The sequence below is a fragment of the Phalacrocorax carbo genome, chromosome 13 (assembly GCF_963921805.1).
Source record: "Phalacrocorax carbo chromosome 13, bPhaCar2.1, whole genome shotgun sequence".
NCBI classification, from domain to species: domain Eukaryota; kingdom Metazoa; phylum Chordata; class Aves; order Suliformes; family Phalacrocoracidae; genus Phalacrocorax; species Phalacrocorax carbo.
In genome coordinates this window covers 14796948-14817139 of record NC_087525.1, presented here as the reverse complement: position 1 = coordinate 14817139, position 20192 = coordinate 14796948, and the positions used below count along the sequence as shown (strand labels likewise).

At 41.9% G+C, this 20192-nt stretch overlaps 1 protein-coding gene across 11 annotated transcripts in view; it reads left to right on the top strand.

Annotated features, from left to right (window-relative positions):
- ZMIZ1 (zinc finger MIZ-type containing 1) overlaps positions 1 to 20192 on the top strand; it is a 358482-nt gene that overhangs the window by 263334 nt on the left and 74956 nt on the right. Inside the window, exon 1 of one of the 11 annotated variants that reach the window (XM_064464899.1) lies at positions 405 to 542. The exons of 9 other annotated variants lie outside the window; for them this stretch is intronic. The gene's annotated coding sequence lies outside the window, so the exon portion shown is untranslated. Of the gene's footprint in view, positions 1 to 404; positions 543 to 918; positions 1137 to 20192 lie in introns of those variants that run through there. One more of the 11 variants, XM_064464900.1, reaches the window with a different exon arrangement.

Here is a 20192-nt window from a genome sequence, read left to right as displayed (position 1 = left end):
CGGAGGCCGATGCCTGTCGCTTGGCCCTGCTCCGCCGCCCAGGCTGCTCCGGACGCTAATTAGCATGACTAGTTTGATGGATTTAGTCAACAGCATTCAGCAAACAGGGAGGAGGGGGAAACAAGTGTATAAGATTTCCCAAATCTAAAGACTTTTCAGCCCCGGTGCCCTTACTGGGTTGTTATGCGGACTCGAACAAGTGTTGCTTCCAATTAATTGATCGAGCGGGTTTATTTTAGTATTTTGGCCGGACGCCAGAGAGAGAGGCTTTGTCCTAGCGTTTTAAGCACCACCCCTCCTTGCAAGTTTGAAATGTGAGCTGCCTGGGTGGTGTGTGTGTGTGTGTGTGTGTGTGTTTTTTTTTTTTTCCCTCCCTCCTCTCTCTTTCTCTCTCTTCCTTCTGGCAAAGTGGCTGGGTGTGCGTGTGTGTGTGCGTGCGTGCATGAGTATGAGAGAAGGAGGGAGAGGTGTAATGGGAGAGCAAGAGATGGATCACTAGAGCCAGAAAAGAAAACCATCAATATCAGTAACATGCAGCTGAGGTGAGATTTTTCTGAGTGTTTGATTTCTTAAAACCCTTTCAGAAGATTTAAAGCAGCCTTCTGCCATGCTGTGTGCTGAAGACGTACTCCTAAGCAATGTCATAGGGATGCTTACATGTATATTGCCGTTTTAGGTCTGTTCGCGTACGTGTGAAGTTTTAAAGCTTAACCTGATTCTCTTTATTGTCTCTAGAGGGTTGTAGCTTGAGCACAAATAGCCTGTTGGCAAGTACGGCATGAGCCCATTAGCAAGACTCCATCTGTGATTGGTTTTGCCTGGAAACCGGGAGACAAGCAATGAATAATTGATGTGTGTTGTGCAGTAGCTGGACAGGCAAAGAGGAGAGAGAGAGGGAGAAACAGAGCAGGGTGCCCTCAGAGGGGGGAGAGCGAACAAGCTTGAAAATAGCTACTGGCTGCCTTGTGCTGAGATGAAGGCAACCCCGGCTGTCTTTGTTCTGCACTGGCTGGTTTCTGCCTAGAAGTGTTTGCAGACATATGTGGCCTTTTTCCGCAGCAGAAGAGAGGCAGGCAAGCAGAGGAGGGGGAGCGGAGGAAGACTTAGGTTTTTTTTGAATGAAATATAACTTGTGGGTAAGTTGGTTTTGGGGGCGGGGGGGGGTGGGGGGTGGGAAGGGGGGCGTACATGTGTAAGCGGGGACGTGTTTGTGTGCGCGCGTGTGTTCGCCTCGGCACGCCTGGGAGCGTGTGCGTGTGCATGAGTGTGTGTGTGTGTGCGAGCGTGTGCCAGCGCGAGGGTGCATTGTGGGTAAGGCAGTGCTGCATGTTGTCAGAGGGGATGGCAGGCAGGCTCCGCCGGGAAACTGGGACGGCTTTGCCTACGGCCACCCTTCGTCCCGGCTGCCCCTTCTGAGATTTGGGGATGCGAGACGGAAATTCACAGCTTGCTGATTTAGCTGGGCTTTACCATATTTTTATTTGAGGAGGTGAACCCTTTAAATTTGCCAAGAATCTTGCTTACTGTATCTGCAGTTGTAAAACCAAAAGGCAACAGCAATTATCTGTGGCATTTTCTCCAACTTCAGCCTGTCTGGCACTGTCAAAACATGATGTGCTGTTCTGCGAACGGCAATGACAATACTGCTGCCACCATTTCATTTTTGCTGTCTTTATAAAGACCTTGCCGTGCAGAACTCACATCTGTGGCAAGTGGTTTCGAAGAAGATCCCAAAGAAGTGCTAGTGTCAGTGGCAGTCTCGGGCATTCAAGTTGACAAGTTTTTTGCCCCTTGTGTTGAGTAGTAACAAGCGTCTTGTTTATCTCTTTGCCTGTGTAAAAACTAAAAAGATTATTTAATTTGCGTATCGTTTACAGAGTTTTTGGAAAGTTTCAAACTAGGGATGCCAGAGTGGAATTTGAGTTGTTGGCTTATTTTTTGGTTTAGTTACTAGGATCAAAGTAAATAATAACTTCAAACTGAATAAAATGGCATGTATTTGTGTACGGCAAAAATGAGGTGCAAGGAACCTATACAGCGTTGGTGTTTGCAACTCGGTCATTGACAGCATGGCTTGTTGGGGGAAGAGACTGGCTATTGCACGTAGCAGCTCTTTGATCAGTAAAATCGCTGCATAAGGTGAAGCAGACTGCCTAAAGTGGTACCCGTGAACCTGCATCCACTGAAGTCACTGTCAAAACAAGCATTGACATCAGTCATACAAACTACTCCCCCCGAGTTCAGGTGAGCCCATGGTAAGATCCAGCTGAAAATCGCTTAGTATCTGCCAACTTTTGATGGAACGAATGCTCTCTGTGGACGGATCTCGTGGGGTGAACTGGCCGGTTTGAACCCCCTTTTACGACAACAACTTATCTTGGCTCATAAAACTACAGATGATGTTTGTTGTGCAAATCCGTAGGTCTTGCAGAGAAAAGTTCCTGTGGAGGTAGTTTATTTCAGGAGTTATGTCTCAATCAGGTTAAGCTAACCAGGTCATTCAGCTGGGATGATCTGAGAGAAACGGTGTGGCTGAAACACTACCTGGAAATGGAAGTACATAAAATTAAGATCCAACTTAAATTGCTCTAAGTTGCCCAGTATTTCCTTTAATTTTTCCTCAAGTTAGAACAATACTATGGTTATATTGCTAAAGAAAGTAATTATCAGCAGCTAATCATGCATAAAAGTAGAATCTCCTCTCAGTCGAGCAAAAGCATGTTTCCTCCGTGCTGTCACTGATCTGCTTAGCAGGATTTTGTTCCTCTTTTTGCTTAGCGCTTAAATCAAGATGGCAGTTAAAGTGCAGTAGAACTTGAGAACAAATTTGGTTTCATGTAAATTTACTTCAGAAGTGCTCAGTCAGTAATGCTTTGGCATGAGTTTAAGCCAACAGAGGAGCGTTACCAAAGGATCAGTTCTGAATTTATGATTAAAATTTAGATTTAAAAAAATACTTCACAATTATTTGACTCCCACCCACCCCGCTTTTACCCCTTTCTGGAGGAGCCATCAGAAAATCTCTGGGGAAATACATCTGCAAATGCAGGGACATTTCACTCACAGAGAAGGCATCTGAATGTGCAACATACAGTTTCATGGTAGCAATTGAAAATACTGATCATGAGAGGTTTGAAACTTAGTCTTCAGCCTTTAATCTTGCATAGACTGTAGTAGAACAGGCGCAAACATCAAATCTGTGCCTGATAGTGTCTCAGTGGCCCTGGCAGAAACGTTGCTCCGTTCACACTTCAGTGACACATGTGCACTTTTACTGGTATTACTTGTGCTGACAGTAGCATTTAGTCCTGGAACCCTTGTGCTGGTGGATGCTCCAGGAACACCCCAGAAAGCTTGTCCCCACGTAGTGCGCAGGGGACAGCCCTTGGTCACAAAGCAAAACAGAAGAGCATGCAAACCAGCAATGAAGGAATAATAGAGGATACTCTGGGCTCAATTAATAAACAATTTGTTGTTGTAGTAACAGGTACTATATTAATTACAGTGAGATAATTTAAGAGAGAACAGTCTGGCAAAACGGGCTTTCTGTTGCCACAAGGGTTAGCATAGTAATTAGAGTAAGAGTGTCTCTGAATCCAACCCTCCAAACCCCGCAATTACAAGATGTGCAACTAAGACAAGAGGATAGTGTTTTCTTACGTCAAGGTAAGCTGAGGACACAGAAGTTCCCATGTTATCCTCGGTTGTCGCTGGGGTGTGACAACACAGGGCTGCTTTCTCACAGCGGGACACCAGCAAAAGGGGTATTACTGATCAACAGCAACAAAAAAATCTTACCTAGAGTGCCGCCAACAGGAAACTGTCACTCTATGGGATTTTACAATTGTAATTTCTTTTTTTCTCTCACAACAAAAGAAAAGACAGAACTTTATATTAAACAGCAAAAGAGTTAAGCAGGGGAAAACAAACAAACCCAAAACCTTACCATGCGGGCCATTGCTAAATTGATGTTCCAGAGATCTCAGTGAAGATGCTCTCTGGTTTTGTTCCTCTTGGTTTGAGAACAGACAGCCACAGGAAATACCTTCCTCTGAGGCTGCCTTGCAGGTGGAACTTCTGCTTTGTCTTGGGTGGAACAAGCAGAAGCAGCTGCTGTTAATAGACCACCATGAAACTGCTGTAAGCAGCTGGACAGCAAGGCTTTCTCTCAAGGAAAAAAGTGAAAAAGTGGGGAAAAGTGGCTTCCTCCCAGTGCTGCCGAGCTATTGCTGTGTTGGAGTTCAGAGTTGTCCAAGCCAGGGCTGGGTGATCCAGGCTGAGTGTCAGAAGCCTAGCTGGGCCATGTGGGTGGCTGTGCAGGCTGAGTGGGTCAGGTACCTCTGATACTTTGCAGGGTACAGCATGTGGTACAGCATAGACGTGCCCTGGGAGTTTTAAAAATACTGCTGTAACAAATGACCCCATTGCCTGTCCTCTAAATTTCCTAGAGTTTGCTGTGGTAGCTTTCCTTGTACTGTCCTTCCAGAAGAAACCAGCAAGTTCTGTGAAAAAAACTCTAGACGTGGCATCTGTTTCACTGTAGTGTAGAGCTACTGATGGTTTCTTTGGAGTGACCAGAACAAGGAGGTCCTTATATAAATAGCTAAAAGTTAACACACAGGCAAAAATATTTTGTGTTAATCTCTTTTGGCTCTTCTAACAGCAGGACAGGGACGAAAATTCCACCAGGTATACCTGCTTGTAAAATGCGTTAGCCAAAGGGTGTTTAGGTATATAAAACGGTTGTTCAAGAAGAAACTAAAAATCAGCTTCTTCAATATCAGAACAATGGGGTTACTGAACAAAACCTTTTAAACCAGAATGTAAAAGGATGAGCTAGCCTTCAAATGAAATGGATGTTTCAATAATTATCAGAGGTGCACCGATGCGCAATAAAGCAAAGCAGTAATAGCTTTTAAGGCATGGCAAAGAGCGCGTATCCGTTCGTCATCAATGAGAAAGCAGCCAGCCAGTCTGGCACGTACGTAGGCTCTTTCACTGAGGATTCAGGAAGGAGACAAGAGAAGCCTAGAAAGAACAGAGGTTGTCTTCCCCATTTTTAATTGGAAGTTCTCTGAAGAATTGTCTCCTTAAAAATCGAGACAAGGTATAGTTATGAAATGAGTGACACTGGGACAGTAATTACTTCAGCAGCGTGGAAGGCTGCCACTCAGCCTACCTATAATAAATACTATACGTTTCTCCAGTTCTTGACCTGGATCATTCTCAAATGTCTGGCATTCTCTGGGGTGTGCTACTAATCCTGATGCTTAGCTTGTTGCGTTCATTCTGTTCACAGTAATCCAGTGCAACCAATGGCAGTTTTACCTGTTCCAGGAGTAGTGAATTTTGTTCTCAGTTGTCTTTGTTAGTATCAATAAAATGTTCAGATACCCAGCTAAGCTCCTAATACTTCTTGTTTATTATAACTGAAGTGCGGCTCTCGCTGGTCTGATGAATAACCTTTATCAACTTCTAATCCTCTAACAGAGTTTTCTTGTTAATAATTGGTGTTCTTTGTGCCTGCTCAGTGCCCCTTACACCTCTTAAATCCCTGAAATTTCAGGAGGCAGGCAAGCTGGACTCTCGTCTGTCTTGATATCCTGGAAGCAGACAAAAACCCACAACTGTTGGTAAATACGAGCTCGTTAGAATGCTAATTGAATATAATGTTATAATACCTGGATGGGTTCCTTCTTGTGCATGCTTGTCATTAAAACTGTTTGTACTGGATTTTGGAAATTGTTCTCATCTAACTTTGTTACAAATGAAGTGAGTAGAGGTTCAGCAGAAGCAGAACTAGGGCAACCTGGGATGCTCATAAAAATTCCTCTTTTACTTATTCTTGGGTGTCTTTTCTTTACTCAAGCCCAAGAAAGTACCAGAGTGAGCTAATAGGAGATTGTCATACAACTCTCTTCAGTACTCAGTTAGCTCTGCTAACCAGCTTCACTGACCTTTTTTGTTTGTTTGTTTTAGTGGTTTAGTACATTTAACATTTTATTAATAACCTTATTTCTGCATTAGTAAGTGGTAGGAAAAGAGATAAATACTGTGGGGGTTTTTTTGCCGCTTACGTATTGCCACTTACTTATCCATATTCTAGCCAGACTTCAAAGAAGGGTGTTAGCAGTACTTTCACTGTCTTATCTGCTGACACTATCCAACTGTTTAAGAAAGTTGCATTTTTCAAGCATCGCCCTAACACCACGGCTTTCAGAGGAGCCTGTCATGATTTACTTATTCATACAGATTGCAGTGGCTTATGTAGTCTTGATCCTGCTTGATCTGCCAGCAGTATTTGCTTCTATTGATCACGGGCTGTTACTTGACTGCCTTGAGCAGCTTGTAGGTCTCCCTGCTTCTGTTAACGGGGTCTACTATGGATATTTCTCAACGTTCTCATTTTGTTGCTGTCGATAGCTTTAACTCCATCCTTCCCGCTCAGACAGATGTGCCGCAGGATTGTGTCACCCTTTGTGGTTTTTGATAAGTTTGGTAATAGCTCAGTGAACTTTGGTGCTGAAACCGGGGTTCTGACCAGATTTGGCTGTTAGCTCTGATTTATGGTGCATGTTTGGCAGTGTGCCTGGCTGTCGTGTTTGGCTGTAAGCGTGTAAAAACTCCTCCTGCCCTAGGTGGAATAAAATGGCATGGTTTTGGAAGTAAGCACCAGTCCTTCATGTTCCTACGTACCGTTCCATCCATATGCATTCCTACTGCTTTTCTAGCAATGGGGCAATTGAGAAGAAACTTCTAAACCATGTCGTTTCCTTGCACATGGATGAGTACCATTACATTGTCCTGTTCCAGTCAGCTTTCCAAATGGCTACATATGTTTTCAAACTATTCCTTAGGGTGGAAATAGTGTAATTCCTTAATTGGCTGATTTACCTGGAAGGTCCTTAAAGTGACTATCCAAAGTAATTTGTGGCTGTCAAGAAATATGCTTGATTAGACAAAAGTTGCATTAGAATCAGGTTAAAAACAGAAACATCCATGGAAGCTTTTATATGGTCTTAGTCCATTAGAAACCAGAGATTTTAATCTTTTTACTAAATGACTTTATGGCTTGAGAATATACGTTTAAGCTTTTTGAAAAACAGAAGCGTAGATGCTCCTTGTGTTTTTGTGTTTCTGGTTTTAATATGAGGGTGACCTTTTGAACGTGCAATTAAGCTTCTGTCTGTTATTATTTGTGGCTCCATGTATCATTTTCATAGAAAAAGGGCCCAGCAGATGGTGTTTGGGCAGAAAGACAAGATAGCCAGGGGCTGGCTTTAGAAGAAATACTTGAGATGGACAATTATGGGGACCAAGTGATTTTGCCTGTAAGGAACATGTTTGATACAAAATGACCCGCTGTTTTCACCCTTACATGCAGAGACTTTACATTTAGTGAGACTAGGATGTTGGCCTTCTGGCTTGCCTGACATCCAGCAAGCTGCTTCTTTGTCTCTCCATCTACAAAAAATATCAGGGAGGATTTATTCTCTCATGGAGAGAGTTTTGGACTTGGAGAGTTACCTGATCATTAGTACATAATACCCCGTAATCTTGGATTATGCATTTTGCGGTAAGCAGAACAAAACATACGATTCATAATTTCTGCTAAGTTAAAGAGTAGATTACAAGAGATGAAAAAGGAAGTTTTGAAGTCCCATCTGAAGTGTTGACTTAAAATGGCTCACTTGAAGCACTCACGAATCATGTTGCAAAAGCAAAAATGTCCTTCTTGTTAAATGACTGTAATCTAAAATGTGATAGAGAGCTAAATGATTTATTGATGTCTATTTCTGAGGCATTTACCTGCACCTGTAGCCAGCCCATTCCATTTATTTTGGCTCGCTGACAAATTAGCAAGCTATTTGTATGTCAGATTTGGTCAGTAGTCAACTCCCTCCCCCTTACATATTGAACAGCTTTTAATTTAATTGTTTGCGGTGTTGGCAATTTATTAGCCAGATAGATGTCAGTCAGAGGAGCTCTTTTAAAAAAAAAAATAAGAGGGAAAAACCTGAAGATTTATTTGTGAATATCCTTATAGAAGAGAGTATGCAAAGCAGCTTTCAAGCCTTTCCCACACTCACAGGCAATGATCTGTGCGGTACCTTCCTTTCTGTTAACTGGATGGGAACGTGAAATATTAGGTTTTATATTCAATGACTGGAATAAGGTTAACTCTGTGATTACGGCCATTGTTGTTGCATCTAGACACCTTTAAGGAATGAGCAATCAAAATCACATGTCAGAGCTGCAAGTGCATAAACGTGTTGCGTAAATACTCTCAGGCAGAGTTGAAGTGCGCGCTGCCACCTGCAGCGATTACACCGCTGTTCTCAAATGAGTTTTGCGGGGGCTTTAAGGCAAAATTACGGCGTCTTGCTAAATCGTTTTAACTGTTAGCTTAGCTTCTCATCATGGTGAGGATCTGAGTGCTCCTCTTCAAAGTCAGAATGCTATGCTGGTACAGAGAGGCAATTGCAGGTTGCCTGACCCTAGCTGCCGGGATGCCTCCTGCCTTGCCGCTCCTCTGCGGCACCGCCGCTGCCCCTGGCCGCACAGCAGCTGCCGGCGTTTCCCATCTGAAGAGGACTAGTGAAATCTATTGTATGGGTATGTCTTCTTAAGCTTAATTAATCCGATCTTGCACTTTTCGAATTTTAAGTAACATATGAAATTTGGGCTTTGCTATAGCAAAGAAGATTTTCGTGTCACGTGAGCATGCCTGGTGCTGGCGCCTGGTTCTGCGAGGGCTCCCTGGGACTGCACTTGATGGGAAGACCCAACTGTGTTTTTTCTCCTCTCAAACAGCGGCATGGTTGCTAGTTAACATTGTTGGCACTGTACAGCTTGAAATGCTTTATGATCTTACATCTACTTAACCTTTAATGTTTTCTGTCAACATCTATCATGACCTGGTGGCCTATGGTTAGTAAAATGTGCCCTTGCAGGCTGCCAGATACTGTAATGGAATTAGGCCTTTAAAATTATCAGACCTGTCAAAGGGGCTTATAATCCTGTGAGAGCTTTAAGTGGTTTCTTACCTCCACTTGAACACACATTTGACCTGTTTGAAGTGTTTCTTCTTGCTTATTTTGGTTTTACTTCCTATTAATACCTTAAAAATGGCGGGGGGGCAGGGGGAAAGAAAAAAAAATTGTTTCCTTGACATCTTTATGAGGGAGAATGTGGAGTATCCTCAGTTCTGTCCCAGATGTCTTCTGTGGCTTCTTTTCTCTCTCTTGCACTCGTACATTAAGGTTTACAGATGTTTCAGTGGGAGCTTGTTCCCTTGAGTAAGGGAATAAGGATGCTTTGCTACGTGCGTTAGTCAGAGTGCACCGAGGGCTGACCCAAGTCAGGAGGGAATGTTGGGCTGGCTTTTGGGGCGGTCGGGCTCAATACTAGATTCAGCTCAGAGAAGGTGCTGAACCGACACCTCCGGAAACGAATGTCCTCTGCAGAGCGAGCGTGGGAAGGGCAGCAACACTGCACAGTTGCTCATATTGACCGCCTCTGCGCTTTATCCTGAGCAGAGGAAAGCACTGGAGATGCGAGGCCGTTTACCTTTTGCTAGTTTGTTTTCAGTTACCTGCGGAAATGCTGAAAGTAGTTTTGTAGCTCTTTGGTGGTCTCCCTGTGATTATGAGACAGTGCCTGGTGGTCGCTAACGCCGTGAGAGATTCCGTAATGTTTCTGAACTGAGGGATGGTACACATGTCACGTCCAATAGACACTGAAACGTGCAGTAGAAGAGGCGATGTGACCGTGTCGTGTGCAACCTGTAGCTGAGTTTGGCACCTTATCTGAGTGAGGGCGTCCCAGTTCAGAGCAGTTCTCTCTCTTTGTGAGGTTGTTTGCTTTAAATTATTGCAAGTTGTTAATACTACTTTTTTTAGTTAAAGGGTGATCTGACTTTGGCTTCTGAAGCAGTGCTGCGCTGACTTGGTTTCTTAACAACCAGCAGTGTGATGCAAGGTGAGGAAAGAGAAGAAAGCTAATAAAATGCTGCTCTTTGGAAATACGCCTTGTTTGAGATCTTACATGTAAGTGATAGAGGGAAATGCACTGCAGCCATTTCATTCGCAAGGAAAAGACCTTCTGTTACAGACTGTTTGGTTTGGGTTCCCCCCCCCCCATGTCCATTTTTCTCATATAGCACAATCAAGCAAGGTAAAAGAAAATGTGGTCCCTGCTGCTAAACTATGCATAGGGCATTAGTTGCATAAATAAAATAAATTTCAAAAAGAAAAAGCTTGAGTTGTCTGAGGTGACATTAATTGGGATAGACGCTGGAACAAATTGGCCTCTGAGCAAGGAGGACAAATACCCATTCTTCAGGAAAAGTAACTCCTGTTCCTTTTTTTTTTTTTTTTTTTGGAGCAATTACACTCAGTACTAAATCCTGAGCTGGAATGCTCCAAAATCCTGAGCCTCTGAAAGTTACAGGTGTACTTCTCTTTTCTTTGGCATACAAATCCCAAGAACCTCCCAGGGCCCCCGCTGCACTAAGCGAGAAGAGATGGAGAGGTAAGGAATGAAATCAGTCATCAGGCAGCCGTGGAGAGAGTGTCAGGAGATGGGCTGTCCCTTTGATCCAAGAGCTTGAGTGTATTGACGGGTAATATTTTTACTTCATGTCAGTCTAGTGAATGATCTCATCAGCTGTTTCTAGCAGATGCAAAAAAGATGAGCTTGTGGTAGCAAGCCAGACATTACACTGTTTTCTGGGCTTGTCTTGGGGTACGTGTGACAGACATGTCATTGACAGTTTTCTTTTTGAATAAAATTGTCTGCAGCATTTTGGAAGGGTTCAAAGTAGATTACAATTAATTGCTTAGTGGAGGGAGAGGAGAGGACCCCTCCCAGGCAGCAGCTGCCTGCTGGTGAAAATCTGGGGTTCTTTCTGGCTCCTGGGAAATGCGTTTTTTAAAGGTTGTGTAGCTGTCCTAAGAGAAAATACCTGAACTGTTGCTATTTCTACTTCCGTGGCAAAGACATGATAACAGCTTTTACAAAAATGGGGAGCAATGAAAGGCTCCTCTCAGTACACTGTTGTTTATTTAGCTGGATCACAACGATCTCAGATACCTACTTTTTATAGGTGTTTTTTTTATTAAACAGCAAGGAAAAAGCAGTTTACAGAGTCAGGCAAGCGGCTTTCCACAGTGCCAGATTCATTGGTTCTGATTCTCTGCTGTGTTCTTCTTAGTGTCAAGTCAAGCAAAACTGATGCAGATCACAGGGAAAATGGGACCTCTGACAATGTTTTAGGTTATTTAATCCTCAGTGTTGATTCCCAGTTGTGATGGTTTCTGTTACCAGTATGTTTACCCTGAGCTTCCCACTTCTCAATGACAAGTGTCTTTCCTGTAGCCAGAGAACATGTGCCTAACCCATATGAACGCTCAGATTTTGCCTAAGTCATCCAAAATACTGGGTGACAGATACTTTACTTGAAACACGCATTTGATTTTCCAGCTGTTTAATTGGTTTAAGGATGTACAAATTACAAGAGGTGTCAGGGTGACCCAAAGCAGATTGAAATGAGGGAATTTATTTGAATGAGGCAGAGCCTGATCATAAAATAATAATATGAGTGAGTTAAACGTTTCTTGTTTTAGTGGAGGCCTAAGTAGTAGCCTGAGTATTTCTCCTGCAGCTCAATTCTGCCTACTTTCAAATCTGTGTTTAATATATAATGGCACTTTTCCCTAATGTTGCCTCACTTTCTGCCTCTGTGCCTGCATTTGTGCAATACCTTGACTGTCAAAATGTCTGTCTGACTGCAGTATGAAAGTTAACGTCTTAGTGTGAAAGTAATATTTATTATTCATTGTCTTTACACTGAAATGTCTCTGTATTTGTTGATCTTCACAAAGCATGTCAAACAGCTGATAATTTCTCAAAAATCTCACTTGAAATAGTGCTTGTTACCTTAAACTGAAGGCTAATTGTGGCTCTCGGGTTTTCATCAGTGGAATCACCATAAGCTACCTTTCTAATTTATGCCATTTCAAGCTGTTGTACAGTTTCACTCGTAGTATTTGGCAAATTTTTCAAAGGCTTCTTCAAAGGGCTTCAGATTGTTAACAGACGAAGGCATTTTTAAAAATTTTTGCCAGTTGTCACCATCTAAAACTGGAGCCTACAGTCGAGTTTTCCCATATGTATTTTCATTGTTTGCCTAATCTGTTTTGAGATCAGTTTTGTATGAATCAAGGACTCGGCAAGGGGGGGAATATATCTAAGTGTCTCTCTCCAGAAGCTTCTGCTGCAGATTTCATTGATGATTAAGATATTTCTGGCCTGTCCTTAACTCCCCCTTTTCTTCCTAATTACACTAGAGATTGAAGATTGTGTTACATACTGCATGAGTCGTAATACCTACATATACCAGTATTGACACAAGTGGCAAAATAATTCATGATCAGATTTCCTCCAGTGATGGTAATTTCTCTCTTAAAAGCTGGAAGATAGCTCTACCTGGGTAGGAAATAGAATAGACCTGTGTTCTGGTTTGACAGTACCTGTAAGCAAGCGGGGGAAAAGAGGAAGAAAAGAGGGAGGGGAAGAGAAGGTTACCAACCCAACAATTCTTTGCTAATTTTGGCATTGCTAACCCCTTCACATTTCCCCACAGAGCTTCATATGCTTCCCTTTTTTATAATCTGAGCTCTGAAAATTTGCCTCCTCTCCACTGAATTTCAGTTTTACAGGACGTGAAAGGCGTGTACCTTTGGGGAGAGGGTTTGTTACTTGGTTTCAGTGATTTCTCTGAAGCCTGGAAGAAAGACGTTAAGCTACAGTGATAAGGAGTTTTGTGGAGTGAGGATGAGATTACCTGAAGTGAGACCTACACATAAAACTTGCGTGAGCATGGAAATGTCGTTGAAGACTGTGCTTATTTACAACTCTCAATACAGGCGAAAGTGCTAGGGTAGGTATAGTTCTACAACAAAAATGGTCTTTTGCTGATGTAGCTTGTCTCACTCAAGGAATTATTAGTATAAGCTATAAACTAGAAGATCACTTTTCTTTGCTGATACAAACTGTATTTGCAATAGGCACGTATATCAGGCTTTTTTGAGGGTGGTTGTGCTGGCAGAATATCCACTGAAATGGTCACAAGGAAGAGAAAAGGCAAGAAACACACTCCTGGAAGTAGCTACATCTCTTACTGCTTATGTGAACTTTCCAACCTTTTCACTAAGCGCTATTTTCAGGGTAACGCTCTGTCGCTGTCTCATACTGCGTATTCAAACTCCGATTGAGCCTTTAGGCAGTGTAGTTAGTATGAAAATGTATTGTAGCTTATGAGGTTAGTTGAGGCGCATGTTCTAGGAAATTTGTTTCCAAAGACTCTCCCCTGGATATTCCTCAATATCTCCCTCTGAAACAGTCGTCTTCCCCATAGCATCATTTTTCTTTATGTCATGGATCACCCATGGAAAAACAGTAGACCTGCCTGGTCTACAGATTCTGTAGGGGAAAAAAAAAAAAAAGGCTGGCTTTTAAAGAGGGGTAAGCAGCTGAACTACACCAAAATGTTACACACTCGTTCATGAGCGTCGTGTTGGCATTATGGAAATGCATAAATAAAGTTTTACTCCTTGAGAGTTGTTTTTAGGATCAGTCTACTGCAGAGCTATATGTAATTCAGAGGTTTCAATCCGGAAGGGCTTGATCCCACCCCGAGTTTCATTTTGAGTTTCAGGTTCCAAGAACTATCAAAGAAATTATGAACTCCATTTAAGTGGGCTTGACTTTATTAACAGCAACATCTTGCACATTCTTCACTGAATTTGTAGTTGCCCAAAACTGTTGACCAAATGCATACTAACCCGTCTTGCTCTTCGAGCAATCTCAGCTGTGTTTCCTTTGATAATTTCCTGAAGAAGCAGTTTAGCCTGGTTTCAGTATAAAAATATTCAACTCCTAGCTCTGAGTGAAAGCTGTTTTTCATGTATTCCCAGGGCTGCTTGGTTTTTCCTTTTTGCTCTTCCATGCAGCAACCTACCCTTTGGAAAGAAATTGGGACTTTCCAGAGCAAGGCATATTTGCAACTTGAGCAACTTTTGTCTAAACCACATCTGTGAGCTTTTCGTAAATGGATTAAAATGCAGTTGTGCCTTTTACACCAAAATTGATGTGGTCCAGTCTTTTCCAGCCAAATGGTCTTTAACTGTTTATTGGAAGATTTGTTCAAAGGTAAATATTGCTGCTGGTCGTCTTTCTCCAGTGTTGGTTTGCTTCTGTGGAAACGTGATTGTTTCTTTTTTTACTTAGCTTTTAGGTTTTGACAAATAAACCAGTATTTGGATCAAATGACAATAACATGGGAGAACTTCTGTCCATATTCCAGCAATTTAAGTGTAATAATTATTTCTAGTATTTGATAATTGCTTGTTTGGAATATCATGTTTAGCCTCATCAAATATCTTGTTCATCCAGCAGTAAGGGACTTGTTGATGTTAGTTAGGTGAATCCAAGCCGTAAAATGACAATCCAGTGACTGACCAACCCGTTACCCACAGTGGGGCTGGAGTTCGTCCTCATGTGGAGCCAGTTTGCGTGTGCCCCACCTGGGGAAGCCTGTGCTGAAGTTGGAGAGCCAACCTTTGTCAGTTCTGACCCATTCCTATGTGCTGTGTGCTTGCAGGCAGGGAGCCACGATGAGTAACGCTGGTTATTTTGCTGTAGGTAGTTTTTCCGTTTGAAAATTAATTGTGTTTTCATCTGCATGCTGGTTACTTGAAATAACAATTTGGAGTAAAAACAAATCAGTAATTTGTTTTGGTTTTAATAACCGTAAAATTCAGCTGTTTATCATGAACTGAATTCTTTCATTTCTGTTCATGACTATTGAAAGTTTCTGTTTTCATTGGAACAGAAAAAGTGGGAGAACATAAATCCAGGCACAACCTTGCAGCTGCAGTCCTACAAAAAGCTCGGGTTAGGTGAAATGCATTCAGGACCGGGACCTGCTGTGCGCGAGTAACCAGCATACCGGTCCTCATCTCCACGCACAACTTCGCTGAAATGATGCGCGCTCACTCTCCCCCCACCTGAGAAGATAACGTCTTTTCTCTCTGCAGAAAGAGTGGGTCTGTCGGCAGGAAAGAAGTTGTGTGGTCTCTGGGCTGCAGAACTAAAGGTGCTGTTAGACTCCAATTCCATAATAAAGACAGCTGAATAAACAGTTATAACGCCCAAAATATAAGCAGGATAGCTAAAGTCCATGAATGTAGGAATAACAAAATTCCAATACACAGACGCTGGTAGGGAGCACACCTGAATCTGATCTCAGCCAGGGTGAGGAAGAACTCCCTAAGTTAAAGAAGATATTAGGTACAGGTGAGGGGAAGATCAAGTGTCTAATAGCAACACTAAAGTTCAGATGTGCTTTTTGCTTTACAAGCTTATACTTGGCAAGAGCGTTTATGACTTTGTTTTAAAAGTTCAGCTAACAAAACCTTTGAAGAATTAACGAATGAAGTGATACCAAAATTTTGTCTCGAGTTTGAGAACAGGCTTTCAGGACTTCTCTCTTGCTGTGGGAAGGGGCTGGCCGATATTGTGGTAGGTCTGTGTCAGTAGGCAGATGGGTGAACATACCTGCCTGACTTCCCTGCGTGACAGCTGTACCCATTAGTCTGCATTTGCTATCTCAGTCTCTCTAGTGCCATATGTTCTTTTTCTTTAAATAAACAGGTATATAATAGGACAGATGTGAATAGCAAAATGGCGTAAGCAGAGGAACGATTTGGAACAAGACTCAAATGATTAATGTTGACACCGGTAGTCTTAACCAGCCTGTGATAGAACTGAATTAGTATGTGCCGTACGGTTCCTTTCGCTGTCCCTGTCAATGGAAGGGTATCTTGAATCAACTTGTAAGTTCAGTTTCTACCGGTCTGCTTATGACTCATTAGTGTTCGTAATTCCATCCTTTTTGAGCTTAGAAGCTTGTGTATGCTTACTGACATGCTTCAGGAATGTTGCAGGTTAGTTTTGAAGATGGTTTAGTCAGTCTGGGCAGCAGAGAGGTTCATGTAACTGTTTTTGTTTTGTTTGATTTAATTTCACCAGCACACACTCATTGAGGTAAATACTTTCTTGAAATGCCTTAGAAAACAACGGTATTAAAAGCATCAAATATAAACATAAAGGAATTAGCATTAAATTACAGTGAAATGGCAGCTGGAAATACAATCGTGTGCACAACTACTTTATAGCAAGAATTCCAAAAGCACTTACACAATGTATTGTTACACGGATTTTATTCAACATGATACCAGGAGTGTGTCAGAAGATTGGAAGGGGTAGGACATCCCCCTTGAGATGGGCAGGGTGAGGTGTTGTTTCCCCTCTCAGGGAGGAGTTCTTTGATTTCTATTTTATCCTCAATTCTGAAGTCTAGAAGGTTATTTTCTGTTTGGAGAAGAGCCTCTCTGAAAACAGTGTCTAGCATTATGAATCCAGTCTTTCTTCCTTTTCTTTGCCTGCTAGTTTTACTACATCTACTTATGAACAAGTACAGCACTAAAACCTGAAGGGGATTCTGCTTATTTGCTACCTGCAGTTGATTCCTCTTTCTTCGCCAACCATTGGTGTTAATGAGCATTAGTTCACAATAGTTTCCTATTCTCATAACATATTTTAGAACAGGCAATCTTGAGATTAAGGAGGATAAATGAGGGACCTGAAAAAGGCCTTTTTATAGTTGCTTATCAGAGTTTAATTCCCACATTGATAACATAAGGTAAGGATTTATGATGCAAACACAGTTCTAGACTGCTTCCTCCATGACTGATTTTAACCTGATTTTTTGCTGCTGCATGTGTATTTATACTTCTTCTTAAGGTATTAGGAGGAAATAGCATATCTTAAATAAGACATCAGAAGGCAATTTAGTATACACCTTAGTGTCTTTTGCTAGGAAGACAGAAAAATAGTTCTACTGACCTGATTCAACACAATTTTGAAACTGCAATACTGTGTAAGGTCACTGGGGAGTATGTAGGGAAGTCCCAGATGAGCTGAGAAAACTGTTCTGCCAATTTACTACGTGATTCTCTCCCAGATAACCCCCTTCGCTTTCTAGGGTGAAGCATGAGGATAAGCTCTGCACCTTGGTATATCCTCCTCAATGCGCTGCAGTGGTTAAGTGGCCCCGTCAAGTCCTCGCACCCACTGTAAGAAGCACGTGCATGTGGAGCTGGGGGTGCAGAGGGGGGCCTGAAAGCCTGATGCAATGGTCTGTGCTTCCGCTCTGCCCAGAAACCGAAGGGTTGCTTTGTGATACAGAGGGCGGTGTCAGCATCCTCGGCCCTGGGACCGTAGTTGGAATCCTACCTAGCAGATAAAATCCCGTCCTTGCAGTAGCTGATGTAGGTTTTGCCGTTCTCCTGCGCGCACTCAGGACTTCACCAGAGGAGCGCATTTTCCTGTACTTGTTTCTCCCATTCCCCATAAATGAAAGAGAAACTATTGAATAAATTATCTGTCTTCAATTCACGTGCGTTTTAGTTTTGACATGATAGCTAACAACTCCCGATATGCATTTTATAATTCAACCTTTAGGTTTAAAATGCTGCCTCGGAAGTGAAAATGAACTAAGCATATTGTCAATGAGAACTGCACATACCTCTTGTCTTTTGGACATGTAATCTCTATGCATCATCATGTTTCCTTCTTCACATTCTATTAATTTTTTATGAGCTTCATCAGAACTGTAAAGCACAAGCGGTTTTCATGTAGGTGGTTTTTACAGTGACTAAACATTGGAGAAAGGAAAACAAATAACTGTCCCAATATACATATTGCCTGGGATGAACAGATTGATTTAAAATGTGCTGCCCCGGTGCTTTGTATAGGCAGCACGCTCGTATGATTCAGTTCTTATTTTCTGGCCTTCAGTTTGCTAATCCTGATTTTTCAGCTTGTCGTTGTTTTGAGCTGAGCCTGTGGCCTTTTTGACTAATACAAGAAGTTTGTACATGTTGCTTTCATTGCGGAGGTAACTATTGAATAGAATCATTAAGTACAAGTAATTGCTGGGTCTTTGTTGAAGTTAGTATCCTACATTTCAGAAGATGACTCTTCTTTTTTTTCCCACTTTTGATCTTAGATGCGACGTGTGACAAATGTATGAAACCTGCTATACCTCTAAGAACAAGAGCTAATGTTTCATGTCCATTTATGTCATTTATCTTTTCTAATGTCAGCGAGCATGTGTACATGTAAATGCTTAATTTTCTTTTGAGTTCCACTGTGTTCTTGGCTTCATAAATACTTTATAATAGGGATTTAATGAACTTGACTGTTCGAGCTGTGTGAAAACCAGCATTAGTAAAAAACTTATTCATTTCTGAATACTAGTGACATAATTGTGAAACCTTTTCCATGAAGCTTGATGTTTCTATATTTGGCTTTTTAGCAATAACATAGTTTTTTCCTGTTTACTCATTCAGGTGTCTTTGTTTCTTCAGTCCGGTATGCTGATCTCCGAATCTTTTAACTGCTCGCTTAGCTTTTTGAGGCAGAGAAACCAAAACGATATACTATATTCCACTGACCAGTGAGCCCTTGACTTAAGTAGTAATAATTAAAATATTATTGCCATTTCTTTGTTATGTCCCATTTTTCTTTTTCTTATTACATATTGATGATTTCATCTAGGTTTTTTTACAGTGCCCTTATCCTGAAAGGCTGCACAGGTTTAGAACCCAGTCATGGTCCTAAACTGGTACAAATGGTTGTATTCATCAAAACAAAGCGTAGCATGGCACCCACTTGACCAGACAGGTTTTTTTTCCTTCCCCATCTTGTCTTTTTTTAACCCAGAAATGTCACCTGCAAATTTCATCATCTTACTTTCAGACTTTTTTTCCCAGAGACTGGGTGAATACATTAAACACCTTTAATTTTTGACCTGATTTTGCCCCCCCTCACTTGTTAATCGTTTGTTGTATTGAGAACTGTTGATTCTGTTTGTCTTCCTGTTAAGCAGCTCCGAGCAGATGACAATGCTGCTTGCCACAGATCCCACCACGTCTGAGTTTCTCGATAGTCTATTGTCGCAGGCTTTGTCCAAGGTTCTTCAAAAATGGAGTTACGTGAACAAACTTCATGTCAGGCATGTTTTCACTGAGACCATCAAAGAACTGTACTGGTTTACCTCTGTTGTCTGTTCAGTTACATGTTTCTGGGTATTAAATTAAGGTTAACTGATCTGAAACCCATTAACTTGGGACTCGGCACACCTCAGATGTTTTGCTGTTAAAGAAAGCAATAGCATTAAATGGCCAGCTAAACTGTGTGCGCTGTGGAGGAGGACAGTACTTCTCGGTACTGTTGCCCGGTTGCCAATGCAGAGCATAAGTAATTTATATCCTCTCTAGTTGTAAGGCACGTGATAAATTGAACTCTTGGAGCTCTTGTCTGGTGCTGTAACTGTCCATATTAACAAATATTAATTGGTGCGCCTATCCTTGAGCAAACTTTTCAAATGTCCTGTTCATAAGACTCAGGTTTCCTGTCAGCAATAAAAGCCTTGCAGGCAAAGTAGAAGCAGGGGCTTTGCTGAGGTTCTGGTGCAAGTCAGCTGTCTGCCTGTTTTTAGGGATCCGGTACAGTGCCTCACGATCTAGCAGACCAGCAAGGTCAGTTTGAGAGAGCAGATAAAGGAGACAGTAGTGTCTTCCTGCTGTTTGCACCGTGCTGGGTAGATGGACTCTGGTCACGTTGCCTGTGTGGGATTATATATATATTTTATTTTTTTAAAAAATTCATCATGCTCTACTCTAGTCATTTGCACAAAGGATGCTTTTAAACAAGTAATGAGTGCTTTCCTGTTTGGCAGTTGGTTAAACTGAACTTCATGACACAGCTCTTTACGATTCACTCGTACAAGACCTAAAATATTCAAGACTGGTAGGGGGGCAAAAAGCTCTGTCTGGCTCATGCTGTTTCTAGGAAAAGGGAGTCTTGGGGGTGGGAAAAACCCTGCAAAGACCTACAAATTATGCAGTGTTCTTTCTGTCCACGAGTAGTTTCTCTTGTGAGTGAATGAGATGGTATTTTTGGACTCACAGACAAAGCAACTTTTGCCACAACTGGCTTTTCTCCAAAGCACACTTTCTGTGCTTATTCTATTTATTTTTATTATTTTAAAAATATAATGA